This window comes from Melospiza melodia, chromosome 6 (genome assembly GCF_035770615.1).
Source record: "Melospiza melodia melodia isolate bMelMel2 chromosome 6, bMelMel2.pri, whole genome shotgun sequence".
NCBI lineage: Eukaryota > Metazoa > Chordata > Aves > Passeriformes > Passerellidae > Melospiza > Melospiza melodia.
The window spans coordinates 72,334,039-72,361,503 of NC_086199.1; the positions used below are offsets into that span (position 1 = coordinate 72,334,039).

At 40.3% G+C, this 27,465-nt stretch overlaps 1 pseudogene; it reads right to left on the reverse strand.

Annotated features, from left to right (window-relative positions):
• Positions 1-26,046, reverse strand: part of LOC134419609 (cytosolic phospholipase A2 epsilon-like) — a 37,421-nt pseudogene extending 11,375 nt beyond the window's left edge.
• Between the last annotated feature and the right edge of the window lie 1,419 nt (positions 26,047-27,465).

Genomic DNA, 27,465 nt, shown 5'->3' on the forward strand with positions numbered 1-27,465 from the left:
AGGTATGCAAGTGAGCTGCAATTACTGGCTTCTGTGATCATACAGAAATCCAGGGACTTCTGGGCAGTCTTAGAAACAGAATTAATTTATAAGCATGACTTGGCTTCTTTAAAAGTAAAGACAGTTACTGTGCATTGGAGTGAATGAATGTCATATATAAATCAGAAAAATATAGAGAGACTGTATGCTCTGCAGGGAAGTATGGGCTCTACATCTGAGGGGAAGGGAATGACACATGGCTTAGTGCTGGCATTGAAAGGCAGAGTCTTGTGTCTGAAAGGCCCAGCTGTGCAAGAAAAGCTGAACTCAGTTTAGGTCCAAACAAGAAAAAATTATCATGTCTGCAATTGAGTTTAGGTTTCACACTACAGTCATAGGTGCATAAATAAAATAAGAGACACCTGATTTTTCCCTGCCTTAAAATTTCTGTTATCAATCCTGCTTGCTGAGCAAGATGAAGTCAGACTGGCAGCGTGCTATGCTCAGACAACAGGACTCTAAATGGTGGCACAAATGATACACAAAATCCAGATTTAGCCGTGAGGAAATGAAGTGCTGGATCCAATGTTCAGATCTGGCCAAAAAGAAACTTTGGCCTTGGCTCTGAGAGCACCAAGCCCTTTTCTATGTTATAGGGCAGACTGCTACTGAACACAAGGCTAGATTCTCTAGCTTCAGGGCTAGAAGGCTTTTTATTCATGTCTGTGATGAGCACTCATTCCTTCCCCAGAAGAGAGAAAAGAAGTCAGCCACTGAGAAAAGAACTCAGCTGTAGCTTGTACATGAAACTACAAGGTTTCCAAAAAAAATGTGACCATCAATGCTATGTTTTGACACTTATCTGTGCAGAAAGCAGAGAATAATTATGTCTCAGAATACCTCATCATCCTGCAAGTCCTCTTCCAGATGGAGAATGTCCTTCAAAGCAGCTGCAACCACCTTCTTCCTCTTGTGAATGAAATCCTGCTCCTGGGCACACAGATCAAACCCCAGGCGCACGTCCAGGTCTTCCTGGCTGCAACAAGGGTCAGGTATCATGCATCACATTTGTAATCATCTTAATTGCTTTACCTGATAAATAGACATGCCTTCACTACCAGGTCTACATAAAGCAAAGGAGGAAGATATTAAATTTTCTGTTTTTTTCTTGGAGAAAAACAGCCCACCTGCCTTTGAACTGAAAGGAATTTTTTTTCTCCCTCCCTAAGACGCCTGGAATTAAATATAGGTACAAATGGCAGCCGTTTTCCTTTTCAGATATAAATCCAGAAGCCTGCAGAGGGCAGTGTTTCAAAGGTGGCTTTTAAATGTTTTGTGAGCTGCCGCTGATACCAGCGAAACGTTCTACTGAAGTCGCAGATTTGCATGATCAGATGTTCTTTTGATGCTTAAAAGCACTACATTTGTGGTTTGAAAGCTGCTGTGAAAATCTTGCATAGGCTTCTAAGGAAGAACTTTTCAAATGGCAGCTGTAAACTGTATATTTCATAGTATATTTACTGAAAATAAACAGCATGATGGAAAAAGCACCTACATTTCTGGAAGTTCTCTTCTATTACAATATGGAACATAATGTAACATAGCCATCTTATAAATTTTACTAAGGCCTGAACAATATTCCAAAACACACAGTGTGTTTCCTCCTTTAGAAATAAGCAATCACTTCAATGAATTTATTTGCATTTATCTCTTTGAGTAGACATTAAAACAATAAATGCCAGTACATTTATTATTTCTTTTTTTTTCACATCTTAGAGTATCCAGGCACTCTGATTTTGATCTTTCAGTGGAAGAAAACAGTTAAAGAGACCTTTTGGAAAACAGAAAATGTTTTTTCAATCAGCTTTGAAATGTTGCTTTTATTGAGAATCTGCATTTGGCAATAAATAGTAGAGGTGTCTACAGTAGCCTTTGCCATGTAATATTGATTGCAGCACAGCATGAATAGAAATTTGGTGTTTTCTTTATAAAACCTTTTCTTAACTCCCTCTCCCATTGCAAAAACTCCATTGCTTAAAATCTTTGCATTATGCACTGAGTGTATTTTTTTTATAGTCTGAAATAAGGATGGACCAGCATTCAAAGGCAGTAGTAACAAAGAGATTGGAACTTGATTTACAGCTATCTAAATACAAATAACCAAGGGGAAAACAAGGCAAAAACCGCAGGTATCTTACCATTTTTTCACCTTAAGGAGCAAATCAAATTTTCTGTGCTGAAAATGGAAAAGGTAAAATGATGAAAAATTGATATTTTGGTTAAAATAGTTCCTTTACCCCACTCAGACTGAGACATAGATCTTTTGGGTCATCATTATGCCTACAAAACTCTGAATCTCAAAAAAACTGAGATCTCTTCTCAATATTTCAATAATAACCAGAGATGTGCACCGATTTAATAGATAAGACTTTAGTACACTATCGTCTGCAGTCCCCATGTTATCTCTCTCATAAAACACAGTGTAGCTTGCCTGGTACTGGCTAGCTGCACTAATAAATACCAGGAGAGCTGCAGTGCTACAGCTCACATGCCTGGAAGGATCCAGCACTGAAGATGCTGGATGTTTTTCTTCTTCCCCCTTTTCCCATGGATTTCTCATTTTGTTTTGCTTCAAACAATTCACTTCACTATGCATTGCCCTAGGCTGGAGGGAGGTAAGGAAACAACTGTCTCTGTAGAAAGAGAGCTGGCCCTTGGTTTCTGCTTCATGCAAGTCAGAAAGAATTTTAAAAAAGCTTGCAAAGGATTCCCCATGGCCAGCAGACACTCACCTCACCAACCACCTCCTGCTCGGAGGGGAGAGACTTCAGAGGGATTGTCAAGGGGACACTTCTCCTCCTTGGCCCACATGACATGCAAGCACACTGAAAAGGAACGTGGAGTGCTTTTTGGTTAAAACAGAAACGTTCTCCTCTTGCTCCCTATTCACACATAAATGTCAGGTCACAGAACTGTCTGTGTTGTCTACCATGTTCTGGGGCAACGTACAAAGGTGGGAAGCTTCCTCTTCTTCCTGAGTGCAACATCCAGGGAAGGTTGCTTGTATCTGGCATAGTGGAAGACAGTGGGATCTGGGAGAGGGGAGCGGGGGTCACAGCCCACTGAAACTGTCTGAGTTTCTTCAAAGGATCCTCTCACTGTAAATGTTAGCTCATTCTCTAAAACAATGAGAGAAAATGCATACACAAAGTTACTTATAATTGTAAAAAAAAGAGAGAGAGGAAAAAAAGAAGCAAAAGGTAGCTTTGAATAAATTCCTTCTCCACTTCCTTTGTATTTGGAAAACTACCTTCTAAAAGTGATCCAAATCCCAGACAGTTCAGGTGACTGTATCGTTATAATGTGCTGAGCAAGGAGTCAGATGGGAACGTGATATGGACGGCACTGAATTTTAGGTTGCTGCTTTTCTGTTGCACTTTCATCATGACACAGTGAATACAACCAGGTACTTTGCATGATAAATTATCCTCATCCCAGGCCAAATAATGAGCTGAAGAAGTTCTCAGTCCCCTAAAATAAGATCTGACTCTTATGAGCAGCAGATGACCCTATTTATATGAATAGTTCAGCTAATCCTGCCAGTGTGCATTATGCATGCTCTGAGATTGCCTACCAGATCCAGCCCCTCAGGGGATGTGGGCAGAGGAGCTTCTAGACTCTGAATCTTGACCAGGGTCAGGCAGGAGCCAGCTGCTGAGTGGCTAACCCCTGCAAAAAATGAGGTGTTTCTGTGCACATGCGTAAGTTGAAGTGACAGAGATCCTGAGCAAAGTTAATGCTATAATATAACTATAATACCTGAGGAATTAAGCTTCTTCAGGGTTCAGCAGTACTGCAGCAGAGGTTTGCAGAATCTCAACTTGGGTTTTAGATACCTTCTGTATAATCAGCTGATTCTAGTTGTTTCTAGTCTGGCACAAGACTCCCCATGAAGTCAGAGCCCTGAACTGCTGCAGGACTGGTGGCATTCCCTACTGCAAATTTTGTACAAATCACCTTAGATGTGATCAATTAAAACCTTAGTATTTTGCTGATGCAATGTCCAGGCCTTGTTAGAGACAGTAAAATCACCAATAATTATTTTAAGAAGTAATAATCTTACCTGAAAAACGCTTCTTTTGTCTCCTGCTGTCCAAGTGAATTTCCAAACAGGCTTCTTCACGACACTATGGTAGGTGTGATGAGGACAGATTAGATAACTCACTAGCTAATTATTATCTAATGAGTTATCTAATTAGATAGCTCATCCAGCCATCTCACCACCAGTACTGACAGATGTTGAAAGGATCATTATAGGAAAGGTTTGAAAGGTTTGATCATTGTAGGAAAGGTTTGAAGTGGGGAGGCCAGCTGTGTTGGACACTTTTGCCAGACACAGTGAATGTGAGAATTAATTTATTGTCACATGGGAAGATGGTGCTATGCTAAACACATTGTCATTTTCAATGGATGCAGACAAAACAAGGGAAAATTATAATTTTGATCTTAGAGGGCACCTCTAAGATCATGCTGTTCTCCTTAAAGATAAAGCTCCTAAGAGAAAGTATCACTAAAGAATGAAGATTTGCAATGTTTCCCTCACTGACATTATAGTCAGCTGTGGTAAGGAATGATGTGGTAAAGAAAGAATACAAAAGAACAAAACATTATTTTACCACTATTGCCCCATTTGTGATGATGGTTTCAGGAGGATCCTGGCTGGAAAACAAAAACAAACAATATGTATTTTATAAACAATACATTCTAGATACTGTCCTGAGCAGGACACATTATTCTCTCTAAATTTTTTATTACTATTTTTTTTTTGTTACTCCTTCTTGTGATTTCTGTAAGTATACTCCATTGTCACTAGCTGCCACATAATGACCCAGCAGGAATTATTAAATTGCCGTAAGGCACCTGGCAAGTCCTTGCAACAGCCTTAGTAGCAAAGGCATGACACAAACTGGGTAGCAACATTCTCCTCAGCCATGACTTTCCCAGAAAACACTGCACAGTAAATCTGCAGACTTACTGGAGTGGGGTTTGCCAGCCAACTCTGAACCATGTAAGTCAAAAATCTTAAGAGAAAGTCACTGAATTAAAAATTCTCAACCCTTCTCCACATCATGGCATTTTCCCTTTCATATAATGATTTTTAATGCACATATTAAGTCTGGAAAAACTTGTCTCTGGCTATTAAGATGGTACTGGATCTACAAAAGGTTTCCCTGCACTAATGCAGAACTCCAAGCTGCCAACAGTAATGGAGTTTTACTCACATGGTCTCCAATAAAAACTCAACTTCCAGCTCCTCCTTCCCCTGAAAATAAAAAAAGGTGTCTCAAGTAGCATGTGTAGACGTTATCAAAGTGACCTTAATTTTTGCAAGCACTGTGTCATTTACCTTTAACGAGTAAAAATATTCTGTTTTGTACTTGCTATTATCAGCATTAAATGACAGAGGCAGCTGCTTCTTCCCCAAGGAACTCAATTGTACTTGAAGAATGAAGGGTGTTTGGTGCTTGTAAATTTCCCTAACAAACCTATTTCACCCTTTCTTCTCTGCCAGCTCCCATGTGCAGGCAGAGAAGAACATGATATGCTAAGGCTTAGTGTTTAGTAAGATATTGTGGAAACGGGCCATTTCCCTGTGCTTGCATTGTTTTGGTTTTTATAGTCTTTGTGAGGATTACATAAACTGTTATTTTCTATCAGGTTATTGAAAGTGCAAAGCTTCCCTAAAATTGCACGTACTCTGGGGCTTGCGAATTTGGCCATGATCAGTGTGAAAGGAAACCAACAGGAATTTGAGAAGGCCATCTATTTTGTCACGGATGTGCAGTTTCCAGGATGTTAATAAATTTTGCTACATCTTTACCACCAAGCTGCTCCTGTTGGTAAAACCAGAAGAGACAGTACACCTCTTTAACAGAGGGGAGAGAATGGACATCAAGCTGTACCAAATGTCTGACAGAACTCTTACCTCTGGGGTTAGTGGGAATGCTGTAAAAACTCTTTCCCCAAGGGGGATTTTAGCAACATCAAAAAGCACAATTGCATGGTCATCATCGTGAATGATGTCATCATCAGAAACAGTAATTTCCAGAACATTCTAGGGAAAGAAATGAAAAATATCTAGTTCACTAGCATGTATGGCATACAAGAAATACGACATTCTGCAGCTCTTCCAGGCTTAGTGTCTGCTTTACAGAGAGGAAATAGAAAATAAGTGATGAAAAAGTGTGAGAAGGGAGAGCAAGAAAGCAAGTATAAAGAGCCATGTCTTAGTCTTATCAATTAAAGCTGAACTGAGATCTCTTTTGAGTCAGCTGTTATGCTTTTAAATAGATCTCATAAAAAAATGCCATCTGCTAGGGAGGAATGTGGATTACCAAAAGCTCTATATTGTTTTATATCAGCAGGGGCAATAGAGATTACTTCATATCAATAATCACTCTTCTAGATCCTTGGACCTTCTGCTTTCAGCCACCTGTTCACAGGTATTTGAGTGTAGTTCAATTATTAGCAGCAAACTGTGTAAAGATCTTTATCATACAAGAATTTGGCATCATCTCCTGCCATTACTTCATGTCCTTTCAGAAAAAGATGTGTTTTTCTGTTACAGTGTAATTTTATATTTTCATTTCAGTTTCCCTGTGTTGTCACTGTCACTGTCACGGGTCCCAAGCCTTCCCCAAGGAGGTCAGACTCTCATTACCCATACGTAAATAAAAACTATCTGTTAGGAGTAAATTGGGTTCCAGCAAGGCCAGAATTGCTTTGCTTCAGCTTGTGTGGGGAATTTTAAGTAAACTCAGAAATGCACTAGAAGATATTTCTAGTTTAGAGGTTTTGGGCTAAACTGAAAGACTCTGCACAGAGATTAGATAAAAAGGAGAGGTTTTGGGTTGCTTACCTTGACTTTTCTCTGTATCCGGAAGTAGAAAGTTTCATTCCACACAGGATTTCTGCAGTTTTTGATGGTTTTGGTGTGGAATATTTCATCTGAAGCTGTTGGCAACCAGAGCCTCACATAGCAATCGGATTGATTTACTGTAGAAACAGAGGCAGAAAGTATCTGGCAGAGGAGGCATGATACAAGCAGTGGAGGCATTTCAATATGTTCTTCAGCTTAAACATGGGTGAGAAATGGCCAGTCCTTTCTGATAAAGATTGGCCAAACCAGGAAGATAAAACTGCTGGATAAAATTAATTTGCTCATCTCAACACTATTTTTAATAAGCAGTGTATTCAAACAATCATGTGTAATTCTTATACATTCAAAGAAAAAAATACAATCCTAGCTAGCAAATAGAACAGTATGTATATTCAGAAGTCTTATATTGCTCCATATTAACAAAATTTGACAGGCAAAACTCTGACAGAGGCAGCACAGCATTAACTTCAGACCCGGAGAGGGATTGCACATAAATTGTCTCTGTAGCAATTGAACTTTGTGAGAAATACCAAAAGAATCAGATTTAAGTCTGATTCGGATAGTAGATGTCTGGCATACCTGGCTATTAACTCTTTATGACAGAAAATTAATTACTGCAGTGACTTTGATCCTCGTCTCCCTAGGCGGGGTAGGAAGGGAGAGGCCTACCAGCAGCACAATTGCTGCTTCAGGAGCTCAGTAGGAACTGGAGCCTTTTCCTGGTGTTTGCTGATGCTTGAAAGACCAGGAATTTAATTTCTACTTCACATCTCTTCCCAGGAAAAGTGAAGTGGCAGAAAGGATTTACATCTTGCGGATGGAGGGAGTGGAGCGAGGCTGCACTTGCTGTAAGCTACCATCTCACACAGACCCTGAACCAAGTGAACACCAAAGAGATTCGCAGACCTTGCACAGGAAGCTTTCCAGTGGCGGCTAGAAGGGTTGATCCATCCTGCTCTGTAAACACAGGCTTTTGCCAGAAAACAGGAGGAGTCTGGTGCCGTGCAGTCGACAGAGAGAACCACCTCACAAGCAGGGAGAAGAGCACCTACCATCCGTGAGCACGGTACAGGTCTTGAGGCAGCTCCTCAAGGTTAGAAGTGAGTTCATCCCCGTGTCTTTGTTCAGAACACATGGCTTTGGGATATTTTGCATAAACATAAGGTGTTTATTTTTAGGGGCCTGAAATCCGGAGACCCTGTGACTGTGGCATCCTCAGGGGAAGATGCCTGTCGATTATGGAGATGCCCATGTAACACTTCATGCTGTATCTTGAAGGCATTTCTTGACACTGTCAGGAGTTTTCTCTCTAGAAGGTAGTAGATTTTCTGTCTTTGAAATTATTTCCGCTGACGACAGAATCTCAGATTTTAACATGATGGAGGTGACGGGATAATATGTTGACTTTGGCAATTACCAGTACAATACTTAATTTATTAGGAGTGGGAGGGCTCTGTTTGTTGATCTGTCTGATAACTCAAAGTTCTTCCCTCCCTGTGCTGCCTGACAGCCTGCTGAGCTGTGATGTACTAATCCTGATAAATGGTATCACTGCCTCTGATCTACAGAGCCTGTACAATGGCCAAGAACTAAATGTGGCTTCAGGGCGCCTGGACCATCCCTCCTCTCATTAATGCACACAAAACTGCCAGTCTCAAGTGTTTCAAAACCATGAATCCAGCATCTCCATAACTGCCAAAGTGGATGGGGGGGGATGTAATGCAAAGTCCTTCACAGGAGGAGGCAAACCCCCAGCACTAGGATGGGCTGAGGGCCGACCAGCTGGACAGCAGCTCTGCAGAAAAGCATCTGTGCATGTGAGGTTGAACACGAGTGAGCTGTCCTGTGGCAAGCGAGGCCAGCAGCCTCCTGAGCTGCATCAGGAGTGCTGCCAGCAGCTGGAAAGGTGGTCCTTCCTCTCAGCACTGCTCAGCACTGGCAAGGCCGCATCTCTGGGTTCCCCAGTACAAGAGAGGGAAGGATATGCTGAAGTGAGCTGAACAAAAAAGTCCAGAAAGAGAATGGGGGAATGGATCATCTGCTCTGTGGGGAGAAGCTGAGGCTCTTCAGCCCGAAGCAGAGAAGGCTTACGGGGTCTTACCAATTTGTGTAAATACCTGATCAGGGGAGAGGAAAATGAATAAGTCTGAGTCAGACCCTCCTCTGTAGTGCCCAGTGAAAGGTAAAAGGACACAAACCAATATGCAGGGAATCCCACTGAAATATAAGTAAAATTTTAATGTTCACCATGACAGTGTGAACACCACCACACACTGTCACAGATTGCCCAGAAAGGTCGTGAAGTCTCTACCCTTGGAAATGTTCAAAACCCAAATGAATGTGGCTCTGAACAACCTACTGAAGCCAAGCCTGTCTATGGCAGGGGTCTGGACTACACAATCTCCAGACGTGCCTTCACACCTCAGCCATTTTGCGTGATTCTGCTGTAACAAGGCTAGTTTGTCACACACAAATAATTTACATAATAGTGTTAGTAACTCCTGTATGCAAATTTGACCTTGAATTTGGGGTGAGGTGATACCACTAGGTATCACCTAGAACATTCTCTTCCTGTGAAGAAAGGGGACTATGCCACATCTGGTTTTGCCACAATTTATCTACAGTCCCTACTAATGTGGAGATGTTATTGTTTTCCATAGGATTCCTGTGATTTTCTATGGTTTCCTTTAATTTTACAGACAGTATTCCCATGCTGCGGTTCTAACTGAGCTTACGTATTTCTGTAGAAGTGCCACTTCATATTAACTGAGGCTAAACTGTGAGGCAATCAGTGAGATAAATAAAAAAATAAAAGGATAGTTGAATGTCTGCTGAATACTATGATAATTATGATACCATTATTATATGGCAGCCCTTGAAATGACTAATCACCTTACAATGCTCTCTCTTATCCCTCAAAAAAGTGTACAGGAGAGCTACTGAAAATGTTCCAGTTTATTCATTGCTACCTGAGAGCTAATACATAAAAATTCTGTTTACATTTTCTTCATGCTCCAGTTGTAATGCAGTTGCTGGGCTTTGTTAGCAGTTTCATGCCATGCCAGGCCCTTACTTTAGTGCACGTGTTGCAACTTCCCTGATGACATAATGTCACCTCATGTGAATGCTGAGACATCTGAACTCACAGTCTCTCTGAAAGCCAGCACTAAGTGACTCTGGTGTCCTTTTCCAATTTGCAGCTTCTGATTCAACTTTTATGATGGTGAGACTGCTCCTCAACTCTGTCTGACAGCTAAAGATCAGTTAAAAATACAAGACCAAAAGAAGGAGTTCAGAACTGCAGCTATGTGTGCCAGTCTGTGAGAGTACAGTCCTGTGACGTGCACCTGAGATGAACCATCACGTGCTAAAATCACTCACCTCCATTAGGAGAAAATTACAGCACTGAAAAGTAAAGCATATAAGAAAAACTAGTCTCATAGGAACAACGAAGGTAAACTACAAAATCCCATCCGTCCTGTTACTGCATTTCGTAACACCAAAACGAAGAAATAATTTTCTCCTAGTGAAATATTCTTCACCTGCACAGACAGGTTCACCTTGAATCCTAGTTTACTACAGTTCACCTAAGAGGAGGAGCAGTACTGCTCCCATTTCTCAATTGCTGGACATGATATTTGGGAACATTTTCCCTCGCCAGCTTAGTACAGTACAAACAGTATTGAGGATTTACCTCCTACTGCTATCTGAGAGAGGATTTGGACTCAGCTAAGAGCTCTACCAGCATCCACTCATTTGTAAGCACAGTATTGCTCTCTGTGCCTTACTTGTGGAAATAACAAAAGCTCATAGGTGAACTGTGCTTAATCAGTGATGTCTTTGACCAGGGATGAACAGAGTCCTCTTGTGAATGAGCCCTTTACCCAGTCCAGCCATTTAAGTCAAGTGGCAAAGTAGGATTTTCTCCCTGAAGCAGATTCAGTGGGTGCAGTACCTGCTGCAGTCCCAGCTCAAAGTTTCATACCCTGGGTCACCTCCTGTGCCACTGTGCTCCCACTGGCACCACTTGCTTTCCTGGGGCAGGGCCATTAGTATCACCTGCACTAGCTGTAATCTCCCTATTTTTTTTGCACTTATTTTCTATAGCAAAAATAACCCTTAATGCCTCTGGAGAATGACTCTGATTTGCAAAGGTTCCAACTGTAGTGTTGCAGAACTGACTCATTTTCTCTGAAGGGATAATATAAAAGCTTCCACAAAATAATTTCATAAGACCTTAGAGGACAAAGTCGCTGAGATCCTCTTTTATAAATACATGAGATCTCTCTTCATTCAAAGGGGAAAAACCAATGGAAGATCTGAAAACAGAAGGAAGAGTTAAGGAAGAGGAGTGATTGTTCTAACATCCCAGCTAAGACTAACAGGTTTGTTTCCACAGCTGAGAAGGTTTCCATATGTGCCTATTTTCTACAGCAGAAAATATACTGGAGTGCAGTCACATTTCAGCCCAGCACTGACTTTCCTACCTCAGCTCTGACAGCCTCTTGATCTGGCAAGACTTCTCTCAGAGAAGTTTCTGTGTCCCAGAATAAAAAGCACCTGCCAATCTGAAGCTCGCTCTGGGTAATTTCTGACTGGGACACAGAGCTCAAATCCACCTCAGCAGTCCAGGAAGAGCATTGCAAACACTCAGCACCACTGAGGCTAAATGTGTCAAGCCAGACCTGACACCACCACTCTTCACCTCATCTGTGTTAACGAGCCTGAACATGAACTCCAACAGCAAAGGTCATCTCCTGGAATGTGGAACCAGCTGGCACCCACGTAGGCTGCCACAGCTTCAGACAGGAGTACTGTCACACAGACCTCTTTACTCAGATCTTCAGGATCAGGTGAGATCCAGAGGAGTCCAGCCGCTTTGCTCTTTCACGTGGCACTAAGTAGTGGTGGAGAGATGACATAACTGCAGATCTGTTCGCCTGTGCTAAGGATCTGGAAGAGGTTTATTCCACTTCTGTTGCCTCAGGGCAATCCCCTCTCTTGGTGCCTGGGCTTCAGGCATGCCAGATGAGGCAGAGCCCCTCACTGATCCTCTGTTTGTCGGTGGGGCAGGTGTCAGCTTCAGCCACGGGGTCTAGAGGCTGCCATAAAACAAACACTAATGATGGTGAAAATGGGCCAGGCTGGGAGCTTGGTGCAGCTCTATGTGGCCACCCAATAACTCACTTGTTTAAGGAGAGCAGCTGGAAAGTGTTGGAGAATCTGTGCCACCATGGTCCTCCTCTCCCATCACCCAGCTCCTTTTCCTTTCTTTTGGGAAACACTGGAAGGGGTATCATCAGCAAGAAAATAAGATAATAGACTATTTTCCCTCTCATCCTGACCAGATATTCCTCCCACATATGGGGAGCTCTGTAGAAGTGACACCATGAATAGAGTTAGGAAACACGAGCTTTTGTAAAAGCACTAGCACTGACTTCCAGCTGAGAAGGAGCAAATGGACACACTGGTGACCTAAAAAGTCACTATTTTACCAAAGGCTGCATGCAGTCTTGGACTGAGGAGGGGAATACCACTGCAAAATAGACACCAAACTGCAAACTTTAATGGGATTTACTCCTTTCTAGTCCTGGTACCACCTTCACAGCCAAGCTGCATAGAGCACTGGGGCCTGGTGATGACACAGTGCCTGCAGGGCAGCAGGATGAGTGTAAGTGATCTTATCTGGGTGCCTTTCTCTCCAGTGCCCACAGTGAGATCAGGGAGTGCCAGAAATGTTTGAGTCTGACCCATGATTACTAATTGGCATAAAGGTTAGTTAGGAGTACAGTGCAAAATAATTAGCCCAGGTCTGTCAAGAGCATTTGCATGGTAAGATAAGACAGAAACCAATTATATGCAGCACGAAGCAGATGCTAGAGAGGAACATCACTCATATGGAGGAGACCACAAAAAGGGTGGGGTGACAGCACGGATAAGAAAGGGGCCAATTGACCCATTCAGGAGGAGTGAACTGTTTTCCTTTCGGTTCAATTTTTTTAATTGTGTGCCAAACTCCATCAGCATGTGTTGTCTACAGGCAAAGGTGTAACATCAGATTTCAGGATAAACTTGAATTTCATCCCAGGCTTGTGAAACACACATCCCATGAATCTTGAGGTGCATATTTTTAAAAAAAAACAGCCAAGATTAAGTTGGGTGCACGGAATCATGAGGAATATCAGTGGAAATATACAGAAGTAGTGTTCCCTGAAGCCAGGATTTGGCAAGTAAGTCAAAGAAAAATGTAGAAACTCTATGACCAAATAACCTGGTGTGACTGCGCTTACAACAAATAGAGAAAATCATGGAATGGAGCACTGCATATGCTGAAAAAGATGGGAAGCCAGCATTCAGGTAGAAAAAGCAAGTCAGAAGTGGCTGCACTTGTTTGAAAAGGTGGCTTGCTCTTGGATTTGATACAGGGAAACTGAAAATTTAGGGAAGTCGGGCATATGTTATTACAAAAATTGCCATTCTTCTACAGATATCTCAGAGTCAGATAGCATCTGTATCAGATGCTTCTGATCAGTTTTACAGGGGAAAGATCATATTGCTAAAAAAAGGCTATCTAAATATAATTTTATTATTCTCATTAGCACACAGAAGCATGTCTAGTTATTTTAGTTTTCCAATAATTCAAATGCATTCAAATGTTAAAATAAAAACGCTAAGCTAAAAGCACATCAATAGCAGTGCAAAATCAAGGACTTGAAATGTACAATATATCTTTTTTGAATTGTACTTAAGTTTTTAAATTCCAGTATCACACTATTTTTCCTGTGAGACTTCAACTTCTTTGAAAGCAGAGATAGGTTGTTACTTAGTCAACAAAAAGCTATCTGATGTTTATTTATCTTCCTTGTTCAACAGCACCCTGGTCTACAGCACTTCATTCTATGACATCCTTAAGAAACAGTCTCAAACAGGCTCACAGATTAGCTGGGCAATTACTGACAGAAAGACAATTTTCTTCACCAGCTGGTCCCCAAGCCTTATTGATTGGTAATTAACAAAAGAATCTGAAAATACTTCCCACTGTTTCTAGGCCTTACCTAACACCTTAATTAAAATCTCTCTACAATAGCAGGAGATTCAAAATGAGCACATCACCTAAATAGATAAGAGAGAAACAACAGGTATTGGAGATGATACTCTGTTTTGTAGACAGGGCAACAGAGGCACAGAATGTTTTGATGTATAAATTTACCTAAACTTCCTATGCAATAAGTCCATGAACAGAGCTAAAAACTGAGCCCACATGTCTTGAGTTCTAGTCCAGGGGTGTGCATTTTGGTGATAATAGGAATTTTCAAAATGTCTGCAACTCACTAAGTGAGGCTTCTCAGAAATCTCCTTATCTTCAGCATGAAGGGCAAGGTCACAACTGTAACACTGTTTTCTGAGAATGCAGCATCATTTTACTTTGTGCAATCCCTTTGCATAAGCAGCTGAATCATGGTTCTTACCTGGTTCAATTTTCTAGATCAAAGGTGATACTAAGAAAAATTAAACCAACAGTTCCAAGGAATGAAGGTGCGGTCTTGCACATATATGCAGTGTTTCATAGCTCTCAAAAGGAATAGAAATTAATTTGACCTTTTCTGCTGTACTATAATATTCCTTCTATTTTCTCAGCCCTGTATTACAGACAATGTGAACAGACCACTTCTCTCCACTTGACTGGAAAATTGACAAGGGTGACATTGACATCCATGGTCTTGAAACACCAAAATGAGTGAAATACAAAGGGATGGTGAGAAATTTTATCTGTAGGATTTTATCACTTCAGCAAACTTCATCATGATCTCCCCAAAAGGAAAGAAAATACAAAACAAGAGGAGGAAGAACAGTTTGATAAAGGGATATGCAAAACTGTGTAATTAGTGATGTGCCAAGTTCATGAGACACATGTAGGAATGGCAGAAGAAAATTTTCAGAGAAAAATCTCTGGGAATGTGAACCACAGGCAAGGGCTGGTGGTACAAGTACCACACATTTTCAGAACACTTTGCATGTACCATGTACCACAGTCCCCAAAAGATTTCTGTTAGACATCTGATGTCATGATGCTCAGGACAACCAAAGAATTAAGAGGGACTGGTGTGTAAGTATATCATCGCTATATTCTATGCATTTGTCATGGATATGTTGTGTAAACATCTGTGTGTTTACTCTGGTGTTAAGATATTTCCAAGCCCCTGAAACAGCCAACTTGTCAGATAAATAAAGTGGAAAAAAACTCCAATATCAAAATAAACCTCTGATAATGCAAATAGATATTATGTGGCATAAACTACCTTCAACTGTGATTTCTTAGCTAGTATGACTTCAGTGTTTTGCATCTGTGCAATATCTAGCAGAAACAGAGGGTGATATAGTAATTTGAGAACAATGTAACATCAATAAAAAAATGTGGTACTTACAAAAATCTGCCTGATGGGCATTTTTCAACTTTATGATTCTTACAGTAAGCAAGGAGTAAGGTGTCATTTCTTCCTGCTGAAAAAAAAAACAACAAAGGAGATGTATCTTAATACATTGAATATATGTATTGACTGTAACACAACCAAACACTGAAAAGAACCAAGGTTCTGCTAAAGGTGTCTCTTCCCGTTGGCATCACAGCAAAAATATAATAGGCAGCAAAATGCACTTTCTTCTCAAACTTTGTTGACCCCTCAAGCCTGTAGCTATCTAAGCATAAAGAGAAGGTGTGGGGAGAGAGGGTGAATAGGAAAGTTAAGTTGGTGTAAATAAGCTGAAAAAGTTCCTTTAGCCAGTAACATTAAATAGTACACATGACCATCAGCAGCCAATATGAAGACAAAATTCAGTGAATCTGAAAATCAGACATGCTTCAAATTTGGTTTGTTATTGGCCAACAGCCTGTGTTGTGCTGTAGGTAGAAAAAAGGCTTATGCAAAAAAGTCTTCTTTTAATGCAGTGCTTGGATAATTGGAGAGAAGGAGGGTTCTTTTTAAGTTTTCTTGCTTGTTTTTAAAACAATAATTTTCATGAGAGTGGGATGACTAAGGATGAGTGTTAGCACCTTAGGGAATGTCTCAGGACTCCACAACACATGGCTTTGGACAAACATTCCCAGTTGCTTTGTGGGAACAGAGGTTTTCCTTACCAAGGATGGTTATCTGATTGATGGACATGGAATAGTTTTGACTACAATCCTTAATTTCAAAGAAGGTTATCTCCAATTCTTTGTTGGAGGTGCTAGGTCTGACCATCTGGGTCTGCAGAAGTTGTGACAATCACATGTGCTTAATGGATTTTACATCTTCAGAGAACATACCCATCATGTCCCCTTAGCAGCAGATACAGCAAGCAGGATATCAGCAAAAAGAAGGAGAAAACAGACAATGCTTACTGTGGCTGCACCACAGGTGGTCATATCGATTCTCTAACTGCGCAAACAGTTGGGGAATATTTATGAAAACAGCTTAAGTTTATAGAAAGGAAAGAGAGTTGAATCATGATTGTACTAAAGAGATTGAATGCAAAGGGTAAATCAGCGCTGGGGATGGCTCCCTCTCTCACTGTTTAGGAACAGAAGCAGAAGAAAAGAAGGAATTTCAGATTGTATTAATTTCTGCAGTTAATGCATGATTATAGTTAGTAAGAGGTCTTTGTTTGGTAGAAGTAACATAAAATGACTGCAGTGGATGTCTGAGGATGATGCTTTGCAGGGGAGAAAATGCAAACAGCCCTGAGGTCTGACTGCAACTGCTGCACGAAGAGCTTTAATCTGCATACAAATATGTTATCATCAGATCCTGAACTGAGTATCTCCAACAAAAGGGGAAGGTATAAATAGTATATCTATAAATAATACGTAATTTTAAAAGTCACCTTGAGTTAGGCTATGAAATAATAAGGAAATTTTCAAGGACTTCTGAGCAAAGCACTAATGAAAAAAATATTATAGCATTAAAATGAGGCAGATTCAGGAATAGGGAAGTGTTAGTTTGCAGTTCTAGTAGCAAGGATCTGTGTAAGTTATAAAATGGCCAAACTTATTATAATGCCACTTGTGTATTTGCAAAAAGATATTCAGACAAATAATACCGAAGGCACAGCATATAGTGGGCCAAGAAACAGATGGCCACTTCAGTGACCAATAGGTAGGTGGTCACTGATATTCAGACAGTGCTCAAGGAGAAGTTCAGATAATGGCAGAAGACAAATAGATCAGTAATTCTTAAAAAGTCACAATATGCAAGATCATCAGAAAAAAAGGGGTGGCCAAAGAAAGAAGCTGTTATGAAAGCTAATGACCAAAATTTGGAAAAGACAATCTGAAGTGAAATAGAGCAGAGCTGGTTGAAGATGATGAAATTATTGGAAGATGTTTTCTGAGAGACTTCAATTAAAATAATAGGGAGTAACTCTTGAGTGAAATAACAGAAAGCACATCCAAACGTGCTGCTACTGTGACAAAAGTCAAAGGCTGATAAAAAGGTCAAAGTATAAGAAATCAGTGAGACAAGACAGTACACCAGCTGAAGTGTGTAGAGCGTTGGACCATGGGGAATCCATCATGATAAAATTTAGCTTAACCTCTCAAATAATTTCCATCTCTATAAGAATGAAGGTCATCAAAGGAAATTGCACAAAAAATGCAGTAATTTCCAGGCTATGAAGTTGTTAAAAAAAATGGCAAGATTGATGTTTTTATAAAACACTGGGTAATTGAAAGGCATGTTAAATAGAAGCCAGTGCCTAATATAACCATCCTGCTTGCCCATCAGCTCAAGTTTATGACCAGGAATTGTACCAGAATGTCTTCAGTGAGCTGACTGTTAAATGCTAACACTTTGTGTTGTGAGGTACAGAAGCAGCACATCAAAACAAGTGGGCTAAGTGCCAAAAAAAATGCATTATCTTCATCAGGCTACAAAGAATAGAACATTTGGCTTCTGGATGGGTGTATTCCAAAACTGAAAAATAAATTAATCATTGTTGCTCAAAGTCATATGTAAGGCACAGGATATTTTACCTGGCTGTGTTCTAAACAGGGGAGGTAAGATCTCAGCATTATCAGTTGAGCCGGCTCCACACAATTGTGAATTGTTGTTACATTCCCCTGAAAATTTAGCAGTGGAACATATCTGACTTTGCACTATAGCTAAATTCCATGCACAGCCCCAGGCATGCTTTACTAAACCAAATCCAGTAGTTATTCAGTTTATCACACAGCTATGCAAAGCCCTCTCAAATTTAAACAAGTACTTAGGCAAATGTTTGAGCATTTGCATTAAGGAAAGTTTATACCTGTTTACTTCTCCTGGAAGTCAAGGTCTGCTACAAGCATGTTATCCTTTACAAAAATTGAGGCAATTACCAAAGCTACCTAGGAAACTCAATACCTGTAAGAGGCAGAAATTGGCCAGTTTAGACAAGCCCGTGCCTTTAGTGCCAGTTTTCTGCCAAGGTTTATTACTTGAGGAGAGAAGGCATTCAAAACCAGGAGGTAAATAAAGAGTGCCTGAGAATGTCTTTGTTGTTAAATGCCTGTGCACAGCAAACAGAACTTTCAGAAATTCATTTGGCAGGGAGAAATTATGGCATGAATAATGAATTGAAGCTGTGGAAAGGGCCCCACAGCCCCCTCTACACTGGAGATTATGGCCACAGAATAATTTTTTTATTATTAATTCAGGTATGTTCTAAAACATATGCTGGATTCTAACAATCTTTATGTAAATGTAACTACATTAGTGGTAAAGGGGGTTGGTTGCTTTTAGCCATGGATATTCTAACCCAAAACAGAACTTCAATATGAATATATTAAATCATTACAAAACTGCTAAGGAGATTGGGTCATCATTTTCCCCCAACAGCTGCTTTTCCTGCTTTAGTACATTCTGTTGCCGAGCTTTAGCATACACATACACACACAGAGAGTAAATTAGGAACACCTGAATGCCATGTCAGGTTTGGTTGTGCTACTTTGCCCTTACAGCAAGTTTCACTCCCCACTGGTAGTTTGTACCTTTTGTACACTAATATCCATCTGTAGGAGCTGTCAGCACGCTGTTAACAAGACATCAGTTTGATCAATCAGTTTGATAAGGTTGTGACATACACAGGCAAAACAGTGTTTGTGGTTTTCTGTTCATTTGGTAGTCTGGTTACACGAAAAGAACCCAACGAAATATATATGAGCTATAGACGCTTGAATCACACATCATTTAAAATGCCATCAAAAGTAAGTTTTCTTTCCATTTGAAGCCCCCATGTTTTACTTGGAGGCAGTTTGGCACAATGCCAGCAGCAAAAATCATCACTGATAGAGCTGCTACGTGTTTGATGCAACTCTGCCTCTGCCAGAGGCCCTGCAAACGTGTCCAGAGTTGTTCTTTTGTTATGAGGAAGTGTACAGGGATCAAAGTGGGCATTTGTCCTGAAAACTGGCAATACTGACCAAACCCCAAAGGTTCACCAACAACCGTGCTCTGACTTTCTGCCTATGCCAACATTCTCCATTTGTTCTGGGTAAAGCTCCATGAAGTCAATAGATAGCATTAGAAGAAAGCCAAAGTGAGTCTCATTTTAACAGCAAATCAGTAACTTTTCCACTAAGAGGTTTCCCTAAGGAATAAAACCATGGAAACAACACATTATTTATTATTAATACTATGCAGATGTTGCCTCTAAAGAAAATTGTCTTTCATTAAATATTCCTATTTCTACATAACCACGTGAATCTTTAATAACCAAATCTGGGCGGGGGGGGGGAAGATCCTACCCTGCTCAAAAAAGTATTGGTTTAGTCCTCTATATTTTTAGTTTGTAAAAATATGGTACCTTAGCATCATCACTTGGGGCTACATAGTGCATCATCCATTTTCTTTCTTCATTTTCCAAGGGGCTTGATTTTCTGCTTGAATGCTGCTGAAAGAAGAAGAACAGGGGATAAAAAAGAGAGCAAAGATTTTTTTTTTTTTTTTTTTTTTACTTATTTCAATTCCCCACTGTAGCATTTCAGTGTGGAACAGGCAATTGGCACCTCCTCATTGTGGCTAATAAAATAGATGTACCAGTTCTGTGCTATATGGAAAGATTCTGACTCCATGTCCTGGCAACTGCAAATATCCAAGAAAGGATAATCTGGTTTTCTTGGAAATTTATGTCCTATAGATAACAGGGAACTCGACCTGTTGTAGTTCAGGGGCAAATTTGAATCAAAACTCCAAGACTCCTGCCAGGGTTATTCTGTTTTCCACTTACCTGAGATAAGGCAGAGGTCGATGCCATCGAGATCGCTGCTACATTAAAAGCAGCTGCTGTGAATGGCACCTTAGTACTGGGCTCCACAGGCGCCAGTGCCTCCTGAAACAAATTTACAATCCTGACAAAGTCTCAGAAGTTGCTGAACAGGTGTTTTATTGCACTGAGTCAGAGCTCCACCCCTCCACGATTTCTGAAACAGGGAAATTTCCCACCCACATTATTTGTCCAAAGAGCAGCTGCTGCAAGGTGTGAGCCTTCGTATCTGCAGGTCTTGTGGCTGAGCAGAGCTTGCTGAGGGACCAAATTGTTCCCACCTGGGGCTCAAGGAAATGCAGTAGCAGCTGTAACCTGACTGATGATATGATAGAGATCATCTATGTGAGATAGCCTAACAGTGATATTCTAAAAGTGATGAGAGCAATAGTCTAATAAACACATCAGCGTATTTTCTCCATGCAAACACCTGAATTCCATACATAATTACACCCACAATAAAAAATAAATTTAAAAACAGCTATGGAGATGGTTGTTAGAATGAAGACATTTACATGAGGAAGAGAATAAGAATTCTTCTGAAGGAACATGTTTCCCTGAAAAGTGCTGTTGCATCATGATTTCTGCGTACACACTTGATCTCAAAAGAAATAAAAGAAGGTATGATAAGTAACATTTCTCTGCTCCCTAAACTACATTTTATCATTTTTCCATTTGAAATGTCTTTCTTATTTCTGGGCTTCCCATTTAATACAGCATGCAGCTTAACAAATTTAAATGAGATTCAAACACTTCATCTTAAAAATCATTAAATATTTCAACAAAATACAATATCAATTTCTCATGAAGAAAAGCTCCATATTTCTTACCAACTGTATTGAAATTGTCATCTGGCTGGACGTTATTAGCAGATTATTGGAATTTAATGGACTGATTGAACAATTTTTTTGTTGGAATTTTTTTAATCTAATGAGGATCTGCATGTGTTCAGGACACCTCTAGGAAGCTCAGTGATTAAATTTTCTAAGACATTATGCAAGCATTATTAGCCACACATACATACGCATTGAAAGTCCCCCTGAATGATTAAAATTAGTGCTTATGAAAGAACTTGAGATTAATAGGATGACAAAGCATCCTGCTTCCTCTTAGAGATGGGCAAACGTGTGAAATCACTGCCACTCTGACTGTGGGTATGAGTTTTGCACCAGGACCTTGACTAACAGAAACTAGAGACAAACCCAATGACTTCTAGAAGTCTCATTACATACTTTTCTTATGTGAACAGAGGAAACAATATGAAAAGTTATTCTTACAAGAAGAACAAGTTAAGACAATCTTATTATCTTACATGGAGTATTCTATTCTTCCTAAAGTTTGATTTCTTAGGTTTCATTTTTTATCTGTGTTATCTTTTTTTGTTGATGCTTTTTTGAAATAAGCACATTAATTTTATTCATGAAATACAAGTGCTAAGTTTGCTTTTAACGTCCTTTCTCACCTTCATTGTATTGAAATTTTCTGGAACTGCTTAACTGAAGCCAGAGTTAGATAATCTACAGCAGTAAGTTAAGGAGAGTCACAAGTCTCTCCCATTCCTTGGCTGATGCTTTATTTAATGTGAGCATCTGCATTTCTGTAAAATAAAGTATTAGAATCTTTTTTTTTTTCCTGTGAGAATGGTGACAAGAAACCGTTTAGACAAAAGTGATTGTATACACAAAAGCACACACATTTTCTATTTCTTCTGCTACAACCTACCTGTGTCCCTGGCTGAAGTGCCTAGAAGAGTTTCGGCGCCTCACCAAGGAATGAGAACATTTATTACAGCTCTCAGATCAAGGTCATGTTTCTGAAATGTATGGAAGCTAATGGGTGTGAGGTTTTTGCACGAGATCCTGTTTTCATTTCCCTTGTCATATTGCACCTTTGCTTTTAAGTCAAAAGGAAATGAGGTGGGGGAAGAAGCCTTCAGCATCCCTTAGGAAGTTGACTAAAAGTTGCTTGTTGCCTGGAAACTAACTTTTCTTTCCTAACTCAAGCTTCCCTATATGAAATTCTTTTTCTTTAAGCTCAAGACAGAGGTGGCCAAAGGTACCTTTGACTCAAAGCTGGCACTGGTATTAAATTTCCCAGATTAGTTCAAAGTTCAAAATTGCTTTTTGCTATGAAGCACTATTCCTTTTGAGGCAAACACATCCTTTTCACAAGGTGTGCACTCAGGATATACTTGACTATGACTTGACTTGACTAAGTCATCTGTAAATTAAACTCATAGTAGAAGCTGGTTGTGTTTTCTCTATATTGAGTCGATGAAAAAAAAAGCATGACAACTGCACACGGGATGGTTCTGGAGAAGCCTTAATGTCCAGGCCACACTTGACACCGAACTTCCGAATGTCTGAAGGCAGCTGAGATGAATCCCACCCTGGGCAATCCGCATGTCCTCCTCAGTCACTTGTTTCCAAAGTTACTGATGCAGGGGGAACCTGCCATCGAGGAGCCTGGTTTTGTTGTCAGCACGTGGATTCACCCTGTTGCAATGTGAAGCTGCAAAACACCCTCGGGCAAAAGCTCTATTAGCATACAAATGAAAAATCCTCTCTGGTATCCACTCAAATAACAAAGAAGAAGTTTTGTGATTACCAGGGTGGCAGAGAATGCAAAATTCAATGTGGCTAGTAGCAGCACAAACTTCCAGCCATACTCAGGTTAAGGATCACCAAAGGCCCCCGTGGTGGTGAAATAGGCAGCCTGACTTGGGACTGCTGCCCATAAAGCACAGGCTGTGCAGCGGTAGCTCATGTCCTGGAGCATTAAGGGAGTAATACCAAGCTGGATTTTCTGTGAAACCCCAGGCTGCCATCTATTACTGCGCCTGAGTGGGTCGCAGCTGGTGAGAGAGAGACGGTGAATCTTGTTTCTTGAAACAGAAGGCTGATTTATCAAGATATTATATATAATACATTATTACTATACTAATAGAATATAGAGAGACGTTTGCAGAGCAGCTAGGCTAGGCTAAGAATAGATAGAAAAGAATCTAAAACAAAGTTGTGGCCAAGGACTCAGTCCCCTGGCTTGCACTGGTGATTGGCCCTTAATTATAAACATAGAACATGAACCGATCACCAATCAAAATAGGTGCCCCTGTTGCATTCCCCAGCAGCTGATAATAATTGTTTACCTTGTCTTCTGAGGCCTCTGGCCTCCAGAAGACGCAGAAATCCGAAAGAAAGGATTTCTGTGGAGAAATGTCTGCGACAGCCATCTGAAGATGTTCAGCAGCAGATTTATAAGAGACAAGCTTGGGACCAACGGGAAATGTCAGAGGGAAAGACTGACACCAGAGGGCTGCAACAACTCTCTGAGAAAATGCACTCCTGCCTTGTGGGGTAGAGCCTCAGTGGCCAAATTATACAGTTATTGCAGCTCAAAGAGCAGAGAAACCACCCCAAGATACTACACTTATGGAAATTTTGGGGTTTGTCTGCCAGCTGATGAGCTGGTGGTGAGACACAGTTCACCCAAAGTTGCTCTGCCTTGAAACGATTTTCATTTAAGGTTTTTTTCTGCAATGATTTTTTTCTCCCAAATTAGTCTGATGGTGTCTAAGACCACAATAAACACATTATAAAACTACCACTACAACTGAGTTAGGAATTCAATATTAATGCTCAAAGACATGGGATGGATCAGATTTATTTATTAAAAGATTTATTAAAGGGACTGCTAAGGACAAATAAAAGATGAGTTAGATATTGTGTTTTCTTTCCACTTTTGTCAATCATTCTTCATGATTGCTCCCTTCAGACTCTTTCCCATCCTTTACAGCTTCTCTGCAGCCTACAGACTCTTCATTATGTCTCATCCCTATACCATGGGCTTTTGATATCAGGTGTTCCAGCGTATGTTCCTCTCAGACTTTTCAGACCACCTTTTTGAACATAAAAGAAAGGGAGCTTCACTGAAATCCCTTCTGTTTTATTCCTGATTACTATCTTTACTAGAAACATCCATGTTCTGTTCAGGGATACAGGTAAATGGAGCTAATGTGCATCAGTATGATGCTTCAGGCCCATCTGAATAAAAGCAAAAATGTTGAAGTCCAGATCATAACAATCCCCACAAGAGCAATGTTGAATATTGCTCACAAGAATCAGGCTGATCCACATAGCTGCTTCTGGTGACCCATATGGTCTTTATTTGAACAAGATAAATATATATGTCATAATGAGAAAGGTATACATAAAAATATTTATCTGTAATTCAAATATAGATTAATAGAATCTTTCAGGTTGGAAAAGACCTCTAAGACCATTGAGACCAACTGTTAATCTAACACCACTGAGTCTACCACTAAACCATGAAGGCATTAGGATAGAAAAAGGGAAATGGCTTGAGAAAATTTGGACCATAAGGTAAAATCAGCAGAAAAAGGAGTGCTTCTATTCACTTCAAATATTAACTTGATTTTAAAAGGTCTCTGTATGTTCTTCCCCATGACAAATAGGGAGTTTAGATATTTGTTGTTACATATAAAGCTAAATAGTACTGAGTCTGAGTAAAGTCAGCTTTATATAGTGAACAAATAAAGCTAACTTTACTCAGACTCAGAAAAAATGTGTATTCAGACAATATTCCAGAAACTCTCCCAAAAGTACTTAATGTACTGGACAAATACTGATAGTACCTCATATCTGCAGAGTTATATATGTTCTTTCACAGAACATAATCTCTCTTCTGACCTGACTCATAGAAGACCTGTGCATATGCAAAAACGCAATACTTCTTTGGAGGTATTATGGAGCTTATATATCAATTTCTTAAATTAGTCTTTCTTTGTAAGGCACACACTGCCTTGAGTATTCTAGTTCTTGCCAGCATCACTGCAGAATCCCATCAAACACTAGAAGACGTTGGGGTTGCTAAAGCAACTTATCCAGAAATAACTGGCCTCTAAACCTTTTCAGCTGCAGTAAGTTGATGGTGTCTTGCTGTCTTAATAAAATCAGCAAGTGCTGGAGAGGTATACTTTTGAGTTTACTATCCTTGTCTAACATATGTGACATCAGAGGCTAACACCAGCTTTAAATTTCCAGTGTTCATTGCAGTTAGCTCCAAGGGATAAAGTACATTACAAAATCTAGTTGATGCATAAATCTGCTGGTTACCAGAGTGCATTTCCTGACTATAGAGAGGAAAATGCCATTTCCCATGAGAACTGTTTGGGAGTCCCAGGCAAGGTAAGGGAACCCCAATGCAGGTGACAGGCTCACTCCTGATTCTGGCTGTTCCTCCAAGCCTTCCCCATTGTTAAGCAGGCTCTCTTTTACCTCCTCAGTGTAAAAGTGGCCACAGCACCTTTCTGAGTGCATTGCCTTTCCAGCCAAGAGATCTACAGCCAGCGTGTTTCAGCACACATCAGGAGACTGCTTTTCTCAACACGGAAATGCCTCAGGATTTGGTATAATGAAATTCCTAATTTTTCTGTCATTTTCCATATCACAAAAGATTATAGAATGGTGCATTATGAGACCACAGCTCACACCTGATGCAGATGTCTCCAGTGTGAGAGCCCTGGTGAAAAAACACAAGCTATGGGAAGAGGACATGCGCATACCCAGAGGAGGAAAGGCTGCCAGCCACTGTGGGCATTTCCCACCCCATTTGCTGCCTGAAGAGGAAAAGGAAGCACGGGGTTAGGTGATGTACTCACTCCAGCTCATCTTGCAGTGCTGAAATTCCTTGTGTCCCTTCCTTGTCTGAGAAAGGCCTGGCTGTTGCAGAAGCTCTCACATCCAGTATCTGCCTTGCGTGCTGTTCATTCATTGAGCAATCTGAACTCATGCGCATGACAGCCAGTCTTGCCCCATATGCAGCATGTTGTCACTGGGAAGATGGAATGATAGCCTTTCCAGGGCACCTGGTAGGTCATGTAAGCAGTGCTTAACAAACCCAGGCTCCTTTGGGAGTCACAGCTGCCCTTTGTTCCGTCTGAGCTATCACCGTGCCTCATGCCAGCTGCCCATGGGATGGGGTCTCAGTGATGCCACAATACATGACTTCACATGGGCTTTAACAAAACAGTGCCATTTCCCGGGGACTCCACATGGCTTCACAGCTGTATGGGAGAATTTGGGACTGGTAAGCAAAAGAGCCTCACCATCATAACACATGCTCCGTCAGAATAAAATACAAACCTGTGCAGGAATCTAGTGCGGCCACTTACTCACAAAAGGGCTGATCACAAAGATTAAACTATGTCGACAGCTCTGTATGGAACGACTTTAAAGAAACCATTGCAAAACATCTTAAGGAAGTGTTTCAGAAATGCGTAAGGAAAGAAACATTCTCCAGGAGATCAAGATAGGCAACTTTGTAGGTACATCCTATTACATGTGAAATTAGATCACCATTGCAACACTATACTGTGCTAAAACTCACCGACATCAAAGTCAAGCATGACTCCTAAGTCAGGTCAAGAAAACAGATTAAAGAAGAACAAATTCTTAGTGGCAAACATTGCTGAATAGCCATTACAATAAATGTAAGGGAGCCACGCGTTACTAAAGCATGTGGAAACCTGTCTAAACAGCTCTTGCATTAACTCTCACATGTGTTTGATATTTTGACCCTATGTGATGTAACAACTAAAACCTACTCAGTTAGATCACATGGCACAGATACAAATGAAAGGAAAATTAATTATTCGCTGTGTTTCTACAAGTCCAAGACAATAATAAGCTCATATGTGCAAATAAAAAGGAAATGTTTATGAAGAGAAAGCAACATGCTATCAAAGGTTTGGCCTTATTACTTCATATAAAAAGCAAAAATAATTACTAATTATGCAACTAAATCAGAAATGATAATAAAACACTTGTATTCTATGTTCAAAAAGATGACACTTTACATGTTTCATCAATGAATAATGAAAATGATCACATAGTCAACCAACATGTAATAAGACAGAACGGAGATCATTCTTACCAATTAGTTTCTAAAACATTGTCTAAGATTCTTGACTATCTATGCTTCAGCTATTTTAATTCTTGGTATACTGCAGAACTACAGAAAGAATGTGAATATTGTGCCAATTTTTAAAAGTAGCAAGGGGGATGTAGTAATGTGCCAGTGGTTTGTTCACCCTGGCTGCCATTGGCATAATGAATACAATATCTGACTAACTAAAAAAAATTATCATATACTACCACTCTGGGTTCTCTTGCTATTCCTCAAAATGTGGGATGGTAGCCATGCATGCCAAATGCTCCATCATCCCTGAAGTAGTTGATAGAAAT